This window comes from Bubalus kerabau, chromosome 9 (genome assembly GCF_029407905.1).
Source record: "Bubalus kerabau isolate K-KA32 ecotype Philippines breed swamp buffalo chromosome 9, PCC_UOA_SB_1v2, whole genome shotgun sequence".
Classification (NCBI taxonomy): Eukaryota; Metazoa; Chordata; class Mammalia; order Artiodactyla; family Bovidae; genus Bubalus; species Bubalus kerabau.
The window spans coordinates 90,865,779-90,883,483 of record NC_073632.1 but is presented as its reverse complement, the minus strand read 5'-3'; the positions used below and the strand labels follow the sequence as shown (position 1 = coordinate 90,883,483).

The window sequence follows — 17,705 nt, the reverse complement described above, 5'->3', positions numbered from 1 at the left end:
GAAAAGAAGAAAGAGTAAGGGAGAAAAAGAGAAAGTGGGTTAACTGTATTTTGAGGATTTTCTGTGCACCAGCTGAGTGGGAGCTGTTTCCTTTGTATATGCTAATTTTATCTACCCCTTCCAGTTTGCAAGCATGCTAACTGTCTTTTCAGTCATGTCAGACTCTTTGCAACCCTATGGACTGTAGCCCATGAGGCTTCTCTGTCCAAGGGATTCTCCAAGCAAGAATACTAGAGTGGGTTGCTATGCCCTCCTCCAGGAGATCTTCCCGACCTAGGGATCAGACCATGTCTCTTACACTTCCTGCACTGGCAGGGTGGTTCTTTACACTAACGCCACCTGGGAAGACAATTCCATCCAGTTTAATCCAAGATAAAACTAGGATCTTTTAACTGTAAGGGGTGTAGGTAATGATCTCTTCCCTCTTACTTTTTAGGTGAAGAGACTGTGCTCAGGATGGTTAAGAAATTGCCCAAGACAGTACAATTGGTTAGTGACAGTGTCCTTGCTGAGCTCAGCACAGAGGGAGGTGCCATTCTCTCCCTCCCTCTCCTAGAGCATTATCACTACAGTGGGAGAACTGCAGGTTGGCATTGACTAATAAGTGACTAATGATAGGCTCTTGATGAAAGTCAAAGAGGAGAGTGAGAAAGTTGGCTTAAAGCTCAACATTCAGAAAACGAAGATCATGGCATCTGGTCCCATCACTTCATGGGAAATAGATGGGGAAACAGTGGAAACAGTGTCAGACTTTATTTTTTTGGGCTCCAAAATCACTGCAGATGGTGATTGCAGCCATGAAATTAAAAGACGCATACTCCTTGGAAGGAAAGTTATGACCAACCTAGATAGCATATTGAAAAACAGAGACATTACTTTGCCAACAAAGGTCCATCTAGTCAAGGCTATGGTTTTTCCAGTGGTCATGTATGGATGTGAGAGTTGGACTATAAAGAAAGCGGAGCGCCGAAGAATTGATGCTTTTGAACTGTGGTGTTGGAGAAGACTCTTGAGAGTCCCTTGGACTGCAAGGAGATCCAACCAGCCCATTCTAAAGGAGATCAGCCCTGGGATTTCTTTGGAAGGAATGATGCTAAAGCTGAAACTCCAGGACTTTGGCCACCTCATGCAAAGAGTTGACTCATTGGAAAAGACTCTGATGATGGGAGGGATTGGGGCAGGAGGAAAAGGGGACAACAGAGGATGAGATGGCTGGATGGCATCACTGACTCGATGGACGTGAGTTTGAGTGAACTCCGGGAGTTGGTGATGGACGGGGAGGCCTGGCGTGATGCAATTCATGGGGTCACAGAGTCGGACATGACTGAGCAACTGAACTGAACTGAACTGAATGATAGGCTGACACGTGGACACATACTTAAACGGAACACTGGGAATTTCCAGAAATACTTTCAAGATCTGGACTTCCCTCATGGGTTAGTGGAACACCAGCACTCTGGATTTGAGTACTAGTATTAATGTGATTGTCATTGGATTCAGAGACTTGGACTGTTAAACATTTATATTAAAAGCATCATTATTTCAAGTTCACAGATTTCATAAGTGTTGTCTAATGAGTTTCTTGTTTTCTTTATTCTACTCAGTGTTACATTTATACTGAAATAGACCTTATTAATTCTTTACATTCAGACAAATCTATCTTGACAAATATCACAAAGGACTTATCGTATGAATCACACTTCAACCTCCAGCTGCTCAGAAGGAAATGAGCCCACATTTGAGAGTTAAGAGAGGGCAGTTTCATTCCCAGCCGTGTATCATCTGATTGCACTTTTGTGAGTCACCTTATTTCTCTGGCCTCAGGTTCTGATTGGCCTCTTAGAATGATCATCAATGAAAAAATAATTAAGTGAATGAATGAGGTGATATACATGGAGAAGGGAGACACATGCACTAAAGCCAACATTGTCTGGCTTGAATCCTAACTCTACTGAATACTAGCAACAAAACTTTGCACAAATTATTTTATTTTAGGGTTCTATTATCTGTAAAGTAGGAATAATGATAATTGTGGTCATTTGGTTATTGTGAGCACTAAATGAGCAAATATATGCTAAGTTCTAATAGCCTCATTTAGTGGATAATAAACAATCAAATATATTTATTGAACTTCAGAACATTTGTTTTCTCATGGGTCTATTTGAATAATGTCATAATAACATTTTGGAGAAGGCAATGGCACCCCACTCCAGTACTCTTGCTTAGAAAATCCCATGGATGGAGGAGCCTGTTAGGCTGCAATCCATGGGGTCGCTAAGAGTCAGACACGACTGAGCGACCTCACTTTCACTTTTCACTTTCATGCATTGGAGAAGGAAATGGCAGCCCACTCCAGTGTTCTTGCCTGGAGAATCCCAGGGACGGGGGAGCCTGGTGGGCTGCCGTCTATGGGGTCACACAGAGTCAGACACGACTGAGGTGACTTAGCATAGCATAATAACATTTTTTAATGTTGTCTAATGATCTTTTGATCTTTTGATATCACCTACAAAGTGATTCAAGACAGAAATGTCTAAAATATATACATTTAAAATTTCAGGGTGACCTATATTTGGAGAGAAATATGAATAAACATAGCTTAGAGTGCTACCTGATGGTAGAGTGTAACAACAGAAAAGTAAGAATCTACATATTTGGCCTTATCTTATTATTATTTCTTTGGTTCACATAGTTGTGAAATATATTTGTTTATATATTTTTGTAAATAAAATTAAGTCCCTTTCAATCCTTATCCCCATTTTCTCTTTGTCTTAATTTTTTCCTTTGTTTGGCACATAATAATCCCCCAATATGTTGTACCTTTTGTCATGATTAGTTAAGAGAAGAAAAAATGTAATTGAAATGATCAAGGCTTTGGGGCAGTGGGAACATACCATGGATTTCTCATCACATGGAAAGGTATTACTTTCCTGTCCTCTCTCCATTATTCTTTTTCCTTAAAATTTTTGGAGGAGTTGCAAACTACCCAACCATAGATAAGCCCTTTTGCATGCAGGCACACATTTGCTCATTCACCCAAAAGATTTATTTAATACCTGGCAGTTGGGTACTGACTACTAGGTTTGGGGTAACTACCATGAGCTGGCAACTGGTCATTCCTGTTATAACTTTTCATGCTATATTCTACATTTATTTGCAATAAGCAGGTCATTGCAATCCTAACAGGAAATATGCTTTTGGCCTTTTACTTCCCCAATCACCTTCTGAGAGTGAAACGTATCACAGGTAACTTATTTCAATAGCTCCCTTCTAGTGAGAACTTCTTATTGTCTCCTCAATCCACTCTGGTGTCCACATCTACATACTAATAGAATAACACTCTAAAGAGGGTTTTCACTACACACACACACACACACACTCTTTATTAATTAATACCAATAGCCTACAGTAATGACAGAGGTACATAAGATTTGCATTCTCCAAAGAGTATCTAGAGAAATTTTAAGGTTCATTCTACAATGAATTTGACATGAATTTTGCTTACTAGAAATGAATATTCAGATGGTCCTAAGTAATCATTCATAGAGTTTATAAATGTATATTCTCAGACATAAATGTTTTAATATATGAAATTTTAAAACACCAATATTGAAATATCTGGAAGGCTTTTTGAAGAAGAAAGTAAAATAAGATGATCATATGCACTGGAAAATTGTAACTTATATATGTAAAAGCAGGTTGTCTCAGTCATGTAAGTAAATAGTTCTTTTTTCTTTATGTTTACATTTGAAGCCACTATTCATTTATAAATACATGCATACACATACATTTGTTTAGTATCAAAATTTGATACTCAATGATTTGAAGAGGAATACATATTTTCCTAATTTTGCTTATTATCACACAATTTTAAACAATGTCGTATGCCATGTATTTAGAAATAATATTCTTATGTATCATTATGCTCTCTTCAAACACTGATAAACATAAAAAATGTATATATGTATGTATATTCACACACATACAAATGTACATTTATATACACAGATACATACACACATGGGCCTCCCAGATGGTGCTAGTGGTAAAGAACTCACTTGCCAGTGCAGAATTCAGGTTTGATCCCTGGGTCGGGAAGATCCTCTAGAGGAGGGCATGGCAATTCAGTCCAGTGTTCTTGCTTGGAGAATCCCATGGGCAGAGGAGGCTGGCAGGCTATAGTCCATGGGTTGCAGAGTTGGACACAACTGAAGCAACTTAGCATACATACATATACACATACAAAATTTTTGCACAAAATTGTGAAATTTCCAGACATAACCAGTTATTCCTTATTATTTCCAACTTAATATCACTGAGAACGAAAGAGGTAATACATTACTATATATCATATAGTGTATATGTAATATATCAAGTTATATACTCATCCTTTGGGACTTGTTGAGATTATACTTATAAGTATAGTATGGAATCAATCAATTTTCATGAATACTCCGTATGTTTTTTTCCTTAAAAAGTGCATTTTTATTAATGTGTATAAAATTTTATATATCTCCATTACACCAGTGTGGTTTACTATCATTTTCAAAGCTTCTACAGCCTTATCTGAATTCTCTCTACATTAATGAAAGAAATATGTTGACATTTTCCACCATGATAGCATTCTCCCTGTAGATGTCTTAGATTCTTAAATATAGTTTGAGGTTATTATATCTTACTGGTGAATTGAACCTTTTATCATAATCAAAGTAATCAAACTTTGATCATAAAAGTAATCAACTCTCTAACATCATTTTTATTCTGTTTTATCTGCTTGCTTTCAACGTAGAGCCATTTCTTTGCCTTATGTCAGCTTTTTTATGGTTAGTATTCAATTGGTATATATTTTTCATCATTTGCTTTAAATATTTTGGTGTCCTTAAACATTTTACATTGATTCCCTTATAGACAATACACAGCTAAAATTTTTTTTCTTTGCATGCCATCCCTCATGCATGCCACCTCATCTTTCTTATCTGAGTCTTTTATATGCACTTCTTCTGTCCCTCTCTCTCTCTCTGTCTGTTTCTCTCCTACCTAACACGCCTCCTTATATTTTCCTTTTGTGAAGGTATTTGGTAGTCAACTCTCTCAGATTTTATCTGAAAATGTCTTTACCCTCATTCTTGAGAGAGAGCTTCACTGCGTTTACAATTCTAGGTTCATGATTACTTTTTATGAACTAATTGAATGTATAGTTTTCTTCACTTCTGGCTTCAGTTATTGCTGTTGAGAATTCAGTTGTCAGTCTCACTGTCACTCCTTTAGGAGCATGTCTTTTTGACTGTATTTAAGATTAATTCTTTTTCTTTGTTGTCCTGAAGTTCATTCCTGGTTAGACTAGGAATTAATTTAAGTTCTTGGAACTTTAAAAATTCTTGAATTTGATATCTGTTTCTTCTTAGTAGTGTAAATGTCCTACTATTTTCATTATCTTCCTCTGGAATTCTGATTAAATGTATGTGCTACTTATTATATTTTTATGTCTTTTAATCTTTTTATTCTGCTTGTCTTTCTAGACTGTATTCTAGAAACTGAATTCATATTTTTTTTAGTTCACAAATTCTCTCTTCAACTATATTTAATTGGTTGTTTAATTTTCTAATTAGAGCTTTATTTTAATATTTACTCTTTTATTTCTAGAATTTTTATTTGGCTTCTTCTCAAATCTGACTATTCCCTGATTGTAATTTCAAGTTTTTTCTTTTATTAAAGATTGTTTTTTAAAAGTTATGTGCCTGATTTTTTCAATACCTGAATTAATTTTGAATTTGCTTATCTGCTGACTGTTGTTACTGCTAGTTCCCACCTGTATTTTTATTTCCTTTTACGTTTTGTGAGTTTTAACTTTGAGTTGCTCATTTTTCTTTGAGACCTGGGTTGAAGCTAAATTCCTACAGAGATCTGCATCTGATTCTGCCAGTTGCCTGGAGGAGTGTTTGAATCACCCAGGTAGTATGAAATCATATCTCAGATGCGCTGCAAGAACCAGTTTGGATTATAAAAATTCAAAGAAATATTTTTCCCTTCCCTCAGTCCTGGACCTCAGATAGGAAAAATTTCCCCATATCTCCTTTGTGTAGCAAGGTTTTTCTTGCCTAATTATATTTCTCACTGTTCTTGTGCATGTAGCCCATAGAGAGGAGTCCAAACTCTATGAAGTCCAATCTCTTATTAGGTTCCTTGCTTTGGAAACATCCTGAGTTTTATCTCTTCTTTTCCACACCTCATACTGTCACGAAAGCTCAAAATAACTAGAGATGTGTAATCGTTCTCAAGACAAAAATTAGATGTGAGGCTGCTGACCTACTAGGATTCTCTTGTTTTATATATTTGGGGGTTTTGAGGATTTGCTGATTTTCTGAAAAGTTCAAAAATGCATTTAGGAAGGTGTTTCATATATTTTTAACAAAAAAATTTTTTTTTAACATTTTAGTTTCTTCAGGCACAAACAGCTCTTTGGCAGATTAACTTGTGTGATGTACTGCCATATTATTGGAAACAGGAGTACCTGAACATATTCTTAAGGAAATGACATGCTGATTTTTGAGAACTTTTTATAAAAGACAAATTTGACTTAATACTCTATGCATATTATTATTGATAGATACCCACAGAGGCTATCAACATTGCAAAAGTGTTAAAAACAAATGGGAATCATTTTTTTTCAAACTGGAGTAATTGCACAAAATACCTGTAAAATGTACTTAAGGGTTTTTTTTTTTCTTTCTTTTAAATGGAGACAGCATTAGACAGAGCAAAAATGAGAATAAATTTATTGAAGGAGACAACACCAACTAAAGATTAAAAAATAATTTATAAAGTTAAAGGAGCACAACTACTATCTCCAAGCAATGATTGTAAGAATCTCTTAACTGAAAAACAGCCCCAGCAATGGTAACACATGATAATGAACTTGTTTCATCAGTATTTTGCTTTGTGTTGTTAGCTAATAACCACAAAATCATAAGCCCAGTGAGAACTACTCACAAATAATTAAATACTTTTTGATCTGCTATCTCAAGATGTCAGACTCTCAAAAATTGAGGAAGACGCTGACAGTGACAAAGTTAAAAAAAAAATTACTTCCTCAAGAAATCCTACTCTTTGCACACCTACAATATAATCAAAGAGAACCAGGGTCAAGTTATAGCAAGAGAGTTTAATTTTTTTTTTACATCTCGTGACATTGCATCTATTTGGGGAAAAAAGAAGACAATATACCCATTCAGAAACCTATGAGAATTGTGTGTTAGGACAACCCTGAATGAGATATTTATCTGGATGGAAAACTTTAAATAAAAAGGATTTTCTTCTTTCCTGCTTCCTCTCTCTTTAACAACCCCAAGGACTGATCTTATGTCATACTTTTTCTCAATAATGGAATAGAAAATAACTTCAGAGAATAACACTGTGCTCTTCCGGGTAATAAATTTTATGGGTGTTGGGATAAATTGCAAGGAGAGATTGTGAGCCAGTCAGACAAGAAAATGGCATAGAAAGTTTTAGAGATAATACTTCAAAGGTAAGGGACTTTGGAAAACAATTTAAACAAGAAATATAAGAGCATGGTGTTTCGGCTACTTGTTGCAGTATACAAAATGCTTAGGAGTCCTGAGCATCTCTACCTGAAGTCCAACAAAAGTTCTGTATCACTGCAATTGAGCAGATATAGAGAATTTTCACATAAGCTTAGTACACAGGTGTTTGGTTTGTAACTCACCAGGTAATTTTCCATGTCCCCAAACAGCTTTCTATCCCCATTATGTCATGGCCAGTATTATTGGAAGGTATATTTTACTACTAGAGATTCACTAAAGATGTTCAAGGCTTCTGTGGAAATACTTCTAAATCCAAACATCCCTCGGAAGTATACAATAATTTTTATCTATCAAAATGTGGAGTTCATCTCTATTGGCAAAGTAGGGAATGATATCTGAAATTCAGAGAAAGGCAGACAGATTTGTAGCAGGCAGTAAGAACACATAACTGAAAAGGCTCTTGAAGATAGTTGGTTAATACAAGTCACATAGCAAGTAAAGAGAAGGAAGGCATGTGATGCTATGGAGTTATATATATACCTATTAGGTGGCCAATGGATAGAGATTAGGTAGACCCCAACTGAATGAAGTAGTTCAAGCATCAGGAAGAAAAGAAAGCTGTAGGGAAGTCTTTCTAACCTATAACCTGTGGTTTTCTACACCAGAGGTTGGCAAACTTTTTGTCCTCCAAAAGCCTTTACACACCCAAAGATTATTGGAGCTCTCAAAAGGCTTTTATTTATAAGGTGATAAGAATAGATATTTACCATAATAGGAATTAAAATTTAAGAAAATTAAAATTTCTTAATTAATTTAAAAAATTACAATAATATCACCAATTCAAGTTAACAGAAATAATTTATTTTTATGAAAAATTATCATATTTTCTAAAACAAGAACAAGACTGACTTTGATTTACATTTTGAAAGTCTGGCTTAATAGAAAGTACCTGGATTTGCATATCCATTTCTGAATTCAGTCTGTTACAGCATATTTTATTGAAGAATATGAAGAAAATCTGGTCACAAAGAGGTTTGAATTTGAAAAGGGAAGAATATTATAATAGTCCTTTCAAATAACTGTGAATATTCATCTTTAATATAATACCAAAACTCAAGAAGTGGTAGTTTCTTAAAACTTAAGTATAGAATTTGCAAACTTATCAGTGATGTTACATTAAAATCAATTTATCTAGCTTGTTCTTAAAATAGGTGTTGTACTCAAACATGATTTTGTAATATCACATGTTGGTCATTTGAAAAAAATTTGTGCCGTGAGAAATGAAGTCTTTCCCATATTGACACATTTCACTATACATTATTCAAAATCACATAAGATAAGATCACTGATTTCATTAGGGAAGTACTCACGTGGTCAGATACTGTCAGGCTAGTGGTGGCTGATATACGTTTTCTAAAATTCTAAATTTTGCTTGAAAGTGCAAATGTTTTCATTGACAGCAGACGCTATCAGATGTTTTTCTTGAGTGACAGGCCCATTTGGTTGATTCTAAAGAAAATATTTGTCAAACACTCAATCCTGAAGAACTATTGGTTCGGTTCAGTTCAATTGCTCAGTCATATCTGACTCTTTGTGACCCCATGGACTGCAGCACGCCAGGCTTCCCTGTCCATCACCAGCTCCTGGAGCTTACTCAAACTCATGTCCATCGAGTTAGTGATGCCATCCGACCATCTCATTCTCTGTCGTCCCTTTTTCCTCCTGCCTTCAACCTTTCTCAGCATCAGGGTATTTTCCAATGAGTCAGTTCTTCGCATCAGGTGGCTAAAGTATTGGAGCTTCAGCTTCAGCATCAGTTCTTCCAATGAATATTCAGGACTGATTTCCTTGAGGATTGACTGGTTTGCTCTCCTTGCAGTCCAAGGGACTCTCAAGAGTCTTCTCCAGCATCACAGTTCAAAAGCATAGATTCTTCATTGCTCAGCTTTCTTTATAGTCCAACTCTCACATCCATACATGACTACTGGAAAACCATAGCTTTGACTAGATGGACCTTTGTGGGAAAAGTAATGTTTCTACTTTTTATTATGCTGTCTAGGTTGTTCATAGCTTTTCTTCCAAAGAGCAAGCATCTTTGGCCCTTGTTATTTCTTTCAGGTAAAAATGCCGTTCCTAAGGATGTCTGCTCTTGGACAAGATGGAGTAACAGAAACTGGATTTACCCAACTACCTGATTTTTAAAATGGGCAACAGATTGGAACAGATCCATGAAAGATGGAAAGCAAATGATGCACCTCTGTAATTGCTCCAGTTAAAAGCTTAGAGAGTTTCCAGGTCATAGTGCAGAGAGAGGAAACCAAAAAAGAGACTGTGAGATAACTTACATTGAGGATATGGAACTGAGTTCAGGCAGAACAAGGTGGCTCCTGCTAGTCAGGAAGAATAGGAAAGGAAGATTGTGCAGGGCAGCCTGAAGATCTGTAGAGAACTTCCCCAAGAACATCCAGCTGCTTACTGATTAGTGTACGCATGTAGCAAAACCCACCAAAGTCAGGGAAAGAATCACCTCAAATGATTAGAGGTTAACAGTGCTGTGATCAGGCTTGGGGATTCTACACGTACTTTTCTGCTGGGAAAATGCCTAGGAGTGAAACTGATAGGCTATGTAATATTTGCTATGTAATGTTCTTCTTTAGCAGACACACAACCAATTTAACAGTTCCACTAGACGCTTTCAGTTTTTCTACTTCTTCTTGTGTTGTCTATCATTTTTTTTAATCATTCTGGTGTATATTATCTCATTTAATTTTGATTTGCATTTCCCTGATTACTATGGAAGCAAGTTCCTTTTATGTGTTCTTTGGCTTTGTTTGTATAACCATTATGGCATAACTAATCATTAAAATAACTGTCATAAAAAACAATGTCTTGTTTTATTGATTTAGAACTTTTCTCCTTAGCAATAGTATTATTGCTCAAATATCAAAGCTTAGAGGAAATTTTCTGTCCGAATTGTTTGATGTCTTGGGAAAAGTCCACAGCACATCTGAAATGTGGGGAAAGCACTATTCAATAAGCAGCTTTGGAAAATCTTCATTGATTGCGCTAGCTGGAAATACTTTACCAAACTGAGTAAGTCGGCTCAAGCTTTAATTAGCCAGTGGGTGATGATCAGATTGTAAATAGGCTGAATAGCCAAGCCTGCCCCTCATGAGCTTGTGGGGGAGGTTTGCTATTAGTATTTCTAACTTTAATGCTAGACCAACTTACCTCACCAAGCGAAACTGAGACACTTGGATAAATGGGGCAGAAGATGCTGTCACATGACACTGGCAAATTTTCTTGCAACAAAATTAGAACAAATTGACAGATCTCTGTCAACTTTAGAAATAACTTTGCCATGTAAATAAAAATAAGACTACATTGAAGGGGGCATCTGGTGGTGCGAAAATAGACTGCACATGGCCCAGTGAAAATTAGCTATCGTGAAAGGGTTTGCTAATTATTTTTTTCTTTGGTGCTGTCATTCCTGAAATACCTCTACCACCTGAGGCCTTATGCTTGGCTTTTCTCAAATCACTCGATTTAAATATTTTTAAAAACTATAGTGGGTGTCTGTCTTTGCCATCAACATGATCTTGAGGCAGGAAATAGATGGGCTCCAGGTTAGATATTTACAATTGGCCTCCTGTTTGCATTTCATGGGGCATGAAAAAGTAGGGCTTTGGTCTGGATACTTACAACTCTTAGCATTTCCTGAGACAAGCAATAGACGGGCTCCAGTTGAGAAATTTACTGTCAACATTCTGTTTGCTCTCTGAAATGGAAGTAACAACAGAAACAGGATAAATAGCCAATGTTTGTCTTGTAAAGATCTTAAGGTTATACCCATGGTAAGGACAAAGAGGAGCAAAACCCTGTTTGAGTAAAGGATTAAGGGAATCTCCACTTTCCCCCTTGGGACAAGGGAACCACTACACATGTGCAGAAAGGCTCCTTGTGGGTCAGTGCCGGGGTCCAGCCCCGGCTGATCCAGGGTATTCGAAGGAGAGACGGCATAGGCGAGGGTCAGGAAACAACTGCTTAATTACACTTTAATTAAGGATATAAAGAGTAATAGAATGAGGATAGCTCAGTAGGAAAATTCAGTGGAGAAAAGAGGCTGAGTAGCTTGGTTTACGCGGGAGACCAATAAAACTTCAAGACAAGAAGTTTGCACCACTTACGTAGGCCACAGGCGTCCTTCCGTTCTCCCAAAGGAGAGGAGACGCTGATGCCTCCCCGGTCGGATCTTAGAAGCCCAGGCATAATTAGCAAGCATGGCGCGTTCCGCGCTCCAGATGGAGACTCAGCCAGAAGTTGAAAGAGAGAGAGACATGGGGAGACCAAGTTTTGGTGAACAAGGCCCGCACTTTATTTTCCAAAGTAGTTTTTATACCTTAAGTTGTGCATAGAGGATAATGGGGGAAGGGGTGGAGTCATGCAAGGACAGCAGTTCCTGGTCCTAATCGAAGCCAGGCTTTCAAACTTATCATATGCAAAAGTTCAGGTGAATTACATCATCTTCTGGCCCGGAGGCCTGTTAACATTTTAAGAAACTTATTTTTCTCTAAAGGTGATTATTCCAAAGTCAGGCACCAGCCTCCAAAAAAGCATTGGACAAAGCTGCATTTTACATTTCTATACACCCATTATATCAGTCAATACACTGCCAAGGACACAGTAGGTAAGGAGTATGGAGACTTAGCAGCAAACATTGGCTCAATAAGTGAAAAACCCTTCACCAATACAATTTCTAATCAATCTTTTAACTACTCAAAAGAATCTGTGTTTAGACAGTTTAGAACATCTCCTGCCTCTCACAGTTGGGAGGCTCTGAACAATCACATGTGGCCGGAAAAACCTATTCAGGCAGGCTAGAGGATTTCCAAAGGAGTTTGTAGGTTAAACACTGTCACACCCAGGAATTATTAACTGGAGCTGTAAGCTAACTCTTTTTTCAGAGAGAGGTAGTGGGGGACAGCCCCCGTAAAGTCAGAGGTGTAGGTGAAAGCACAAAGCAGAAAGTAGGCAGACTCAGGTTTGGGGGGTAGATGCTCGAGAATTTCCAGGGGGACTCCTGAGGCTTGATCCTGCCTTTGCGTATGCCGAGCCTCCTTCCTCATGACCTTTGTCATGGGCGGAGTTCCTCACGCTGGCTCCCGGCAGTGATAGAATTCCAGTTGAGCTATTCCAGATCCTGAAAGATGATGCTGTGGAAAGTGCTGCACTCAATATGCAATATGCTGGCTCCGGCAGGTCAGGATAATGCCAGGCCATAATGAGATTTGCTCCTCCTAGAAGCCTTCACTTTGAGATCCATCTTGGCTGAGGGGTGTGTGTACGCCCAGAGGAGGGTCCCAGGATAGGTCACGTGTGGAAAAAGAAAACAAATAATTGGCTAAAGAAAGACAAAGAACTGCTCTATATAAATGACTTAACCACCTCTTTACTGAGGTCCTCCTCTCTAGGGTGACACCCACCCCCTTTCTCTATGATTGTGCATCTCTGCCTTGCTTCTATCCCATTTAAACAAACTGTTTTTCTGTGAGCTCTCCTATTTGCTGTACTGTAGCTCTAGTAATAAACTTTGTACCTGGATTTATATTTTTTGCCTCTGTGGTAAATGCATTTTTCATTGGAGGCAAAGATCCAGGGGAAAATAGCTTCTAACCTCTAGCCCTTGCTGGTCTGGTGGCTAGGATTCCTGGTTCTCATCCAGGCTACCCAGGTTCAACTCTTGGACAGAGAATTAAGATCTTGTTTCATGCCATCGCTCACTGCTGCCTCACCAAGATCAATCTCGATTAACATAAACTGTCTATGAGTCACAGCAGCCCTGAAAAAGGTGCTAATGGACATCATTAGACATTCTACCTTTCCTCTTCTAAAGGCAATCTGTGAAACCTCCCAGATAAAGCAAAATATCACAAAGTAAATAGATCCAAAACAGCTCCCTGGTCCTGATGCTTCTGCCTCCTACATTCTGTATTATTCATTTTGATGAGACTCATGGTTTTTCATTGCAATTCATGCCACTCATTTTTAGAGAATATCACCTTAACTCATGAGTTCAATGACTAAGGGAATGTTTTGAAGAATGGAGGAGACTGTCTGGATTATGTCTCTTTAGTAAAAGTACAGTGGAACAAATTATCTGTTAAATTTCAAATTTTAAGCCTATGTATCATTGCTTGTGTTTTCATTTTTCTATTTAAGTAAATAAGATAAGCAGTGATTCAAAGAATAGGTATTTCAGGCACTGTTGGTGATAAGGAAGTTAGCTTACTGTTTAGCTATAGATTTAGTTGCTCAAGCACCAAATTACTGTTGTTTTATATCAAACAAAACCAACAGTATTTATGAGTGTTTACTAAACATCAGATAAAACACTAAGAGCTCTGCTTGCATAAATCTTCTTTTCTTCTCAATGATTATACAAGTTAAATATATTATTTCTATATTTCAGATAAGAAAATTGAAGCTTAAAAACTTTACACCCCTTTCATTTTCCTTTTTAATATTCATTCAATGTCCAATTTGTTTGTCCCTTTCTTCTACTCTGCCTGTCAAAGCATTTGTTTCCCGAATTCCATTGTCTTTTTCCTCCTATAATTTCCATGGAAAATTTGATTTCTGTTAGGGTTTCCTGTAAGTTTAGGTAATGAGATAGACAGTGCTAAATCCATCATTACTTGTAGAAACTGATGACAGATGAAGGAATACTTCATTAAAAATCTTAAACATTTTACTTGTATTTTAATAAACATTTTAAATTAAAAATGGAAAATAACCACAATATAGTATTTACTTTAATCAATTATGTGGAATCACTACTCCCTGTGGCTTTTGAGAGAAAAAATAATCTATTTATTTAGATTTAAAGAGGAACTAAAAAGCCTCTTGATGACAGTGAAAGAGGAGAGTGAAAAAGTTGGCTTAAAGCTCAACATTCAGAAAACTAAGATCATGGTGTCTGGTCCCATCACTTCATGGCAAATAGATGGGGAAACAGTGGAAACAGTGTCAGACTTTATTTTTGGGGGCTCCAAAATCACTGCAGATGGTGACTGCAGCCATGAAATTAAAAGACGCTTACTCCTTGGAAGGAAAGTTATGACCAACCTAGATAGCATATTCAAAAGCAGAGACATTACTTTGCCAACAAAGGTTCGTCTAGTCAAGGCTATGGTTTTTCCAGTAATCATGTATGGATGTGAGAGTTGGACTGTGAAGAAAGCTGAATGCTGAAGAATTGATGCTTTTGAACTGTGGTGTTGGAGAAGAGTCTTGAGAGTCCCTTGGACTGCAAGGAGATCCAACCAGTCCATTCTAAAGATCAGTCCTGGGTATTCTTTGGAAGGAATGATGCTAAAGCTGAAACTCCAGTACTTTGGCCACCTCATGCGAAGAGTTGACTCATTGGAAAAGACTCTGATGCTGGGAGGGATTGGGGACAGGAGGAGAAGGGGACGACAGAGGATGAGATGGCTGGATGGCATCACCGACTTGAAGGACATGAGTTTGAGTGAACTTCAGGAGTTGGTGATGGACAGGGAGGCCTGGCATGCTGCAATTCATGGGGTTGCAAAGAGTCAGACATGACTGAGCGACCTAACTGACTCACTGACTGAAATATATTTTATTTATTATATATATATATATTTAAATATATTTATGTCCTGATGAACAAGAACAAGTGACATAGAGCAGGTTCTCAGCAAGTGTTCAGGAAATAAAATAATGCTAGTAGTTTATTAGTATAAGAAGCTCTAACTGTTTATAATGTAAGTCTTCAAAAAGTCCAGAAAGTAAATAGGAACATTAACTTTGCATGCTATTGTGCTTATATCTTGCTTTCTTCTTCAGTCTCACTCTTTATAGTCTAATAAACATTTTCCTGAGTCATTTTTGGCCATAAAGAGTTATGCATAAAATCATGGCGACATGCTATATTTTTGAATTTTTTGACATTTTAAGATGAATATTATGAAAATCTTGAAGTTTATTAGAGTGATCTAATTAGTCATGCTAAGACATTTCAAGTTCCTTGTAGTCCATGAAAATAAGTCTTATATCCTTGTATCCTTCTGTTGAGCCAAAAATATTTTAAAATATTTTTTAAACTCCTGAATTATAACAAGATTTGTGCTTGAGAAAAACCAAAAACAGTGTGCTTGTGCTTATGTGTTTAGTTGCTAAGCAGTGTCTGACTCTTTGTAACCCCCAGGGACTGCAGCCCACCAGGCTCCTTTGCCCATGGAATTTCCCAAGCAAGAACACTGGAGTGGGTTGCCATTTCCTTCTCCAGAGGATAATCCCAACCCAGGCATTGAACCCATGTCTCCTGCATTGGCAGGCAAATTCCTTTCCACTGAGCCACCTGGGAAGCCCCAAAACTTAAGGACAGATAAATTTTCACCTTGATTTGTGATGGAGTAACTGCTATCAAACCAATTCTCCCATCATGAACACCTGTTCAAGCAGAATTCTTAAAAGAGCATAAAAAAAGACCACTATTTGAAGGCATCAGAGAATTTACATGGTTACTATAACTTCTGGAAAAAGATTCCAGGGGAGAAAGATACCACATGGATGTTGAACCTGACATAGTGTGCACAATTTCTACTTTAAGGCATCCTTTTGAGGCATTTACCAACTTCAAAGTTGTGCACATGTTGAACAATTTTCTAAATAACCATGCTGGAACAATAATGAATGTGAAAGTGTTAGTCACTCAGCCATGTCCAACTCTTTGTGACCCCATGGACCATAGCCCACCAGGCTTCTCTGTCCATGGAATTCTCCAGGCAAGAATACTAGAGTGGGTAACCATTCCCTTCTTAGAGGATCTATCCTGCCCAGGCATTGAACCCAGGTCTCCCACATTGCAGGCAGATTCTTTGCCATCTGAGCCACCAGGAAAGTGGAGCAATAATAAAGGGTTGAAAAGTTAAGAGGAGATTTTTGCACTACCAAAAAAAAATAAAAAAAGTGAATCTGTCAAGGAAGTGGGACTCTGGTAAACAGCCCAGGATGAGGCCATAAAAGTAAGAATAAATAGTTGAATTTATGAATTGTGTGTGATAGCGTTGCATAGGTTTTATTTTCTTTCCAACTATTTTTTGATGTTTTTTCATACTCCAAACTTTTCATTCTCATTTTCTCTTTTATTTTTAAAGTTACTTTGTGTAGTTCCTGAGAGTTTTGTTTGTTTATTTATTTTTAGCTACACTGGATTTTCCTGCATAAGGAATAAAAGGTCATTCTACAGACTCACTGAGAAAGATGGATTTGAACTGAAAAGATGTGGCTTACTTGGTTTCTTAATTTAAGAATGCTATTTTAGGTGGAGGGCAAATTCTTTAACAAAGGGGACCTTACGGGAAGAGTCTTTTTTCTATGATTCTCTGAATTTTGTTTTTTATTTTATTTTATTTTTATTTTTTTTAATTTTATTTTATTTTTAAACTTTACATAATTGTATTAGTTTTGCCAAATATCAAAATGAATCTGCCACAGGTATACATGTGTTCCCCATCCTGAGCCCTCCTCCCTCCTCCCTCCCCATACCATCCCTCTGGGTCGTCCCAGTGCACCAGCCCCAAGCATCCAGTATCATGCATCGAACCTGGACTGGCAACTCTTTAGGTGTTCACCTCTTCCTCTTCAGCACAAAGCCTCCAGGAAGCATTGTCTCAACAAAACCGTCATTCTCTTTTCTCAGAAAAGTGCCTTCTAAGAGTGCTGGTCATCGGTCCTTTATAAGAAGTCTTCATTTTACTCTGGTATTGTCAGTGCTCTGATCTACCATACTTTAGATATGTTCTCAGCATTCATCAACTCAAGATAAGACCATCCTTTACTGGGGATAAATCATAGTTAATATTATCTCCATTTGACTGCCACTAGGATCCCAGTGTATTCTACTCTTTTCTGTACAATTCTTGTCTGACCCTCTGTCCTGGTTTGTAATCTGTAGACTGTTTGAAGGCATGAGTGCTTCCCTTGTTGGCTCAGCTGGTCGAGAATCTGCCTGCAATGAGGGAGACCTGGGTAAAATCCGTGGGTTGGGAAGATTCCTTGAAGAAGGGAAAGGCTACCCACTCCAGTATTCTGGCCTGGAGAATTCCATGGACTGTATAGGCCATGGGGTCGCAAAGA

At 37.5% G+C, this 17,705-nt stretch overlaps 2 long non-coding RNA genes across 2 annotated transcripts in view; one reads left to right on the top strand and one right to left on the bottom strand.

Annotated features, from left to right (window-relative positions):
• The window catches only part of LOC129620108 (uncharacterized), a 124,644-nt gene that overhangs the window by 59,548 nt on the left and 47,391 nt on the right, over window positions 1-17,705 (top strand). The window lies entirely within an intron of this gene.
• On the bottom strand, window positions 8,404-12,089 carry LOC129620107 (uncharacterized). The gene is made up of 3 exons (XR_008698382.1): window positions 11,729-12,089; window positions 11,244-11,319; window positions 8,404-10,548 (listed from the first exon to the last, which is right to left on the bottom strand). It is a non-coding gene; the product is annotated as an uncharacterized LOC129620107 (long non-coding RNA).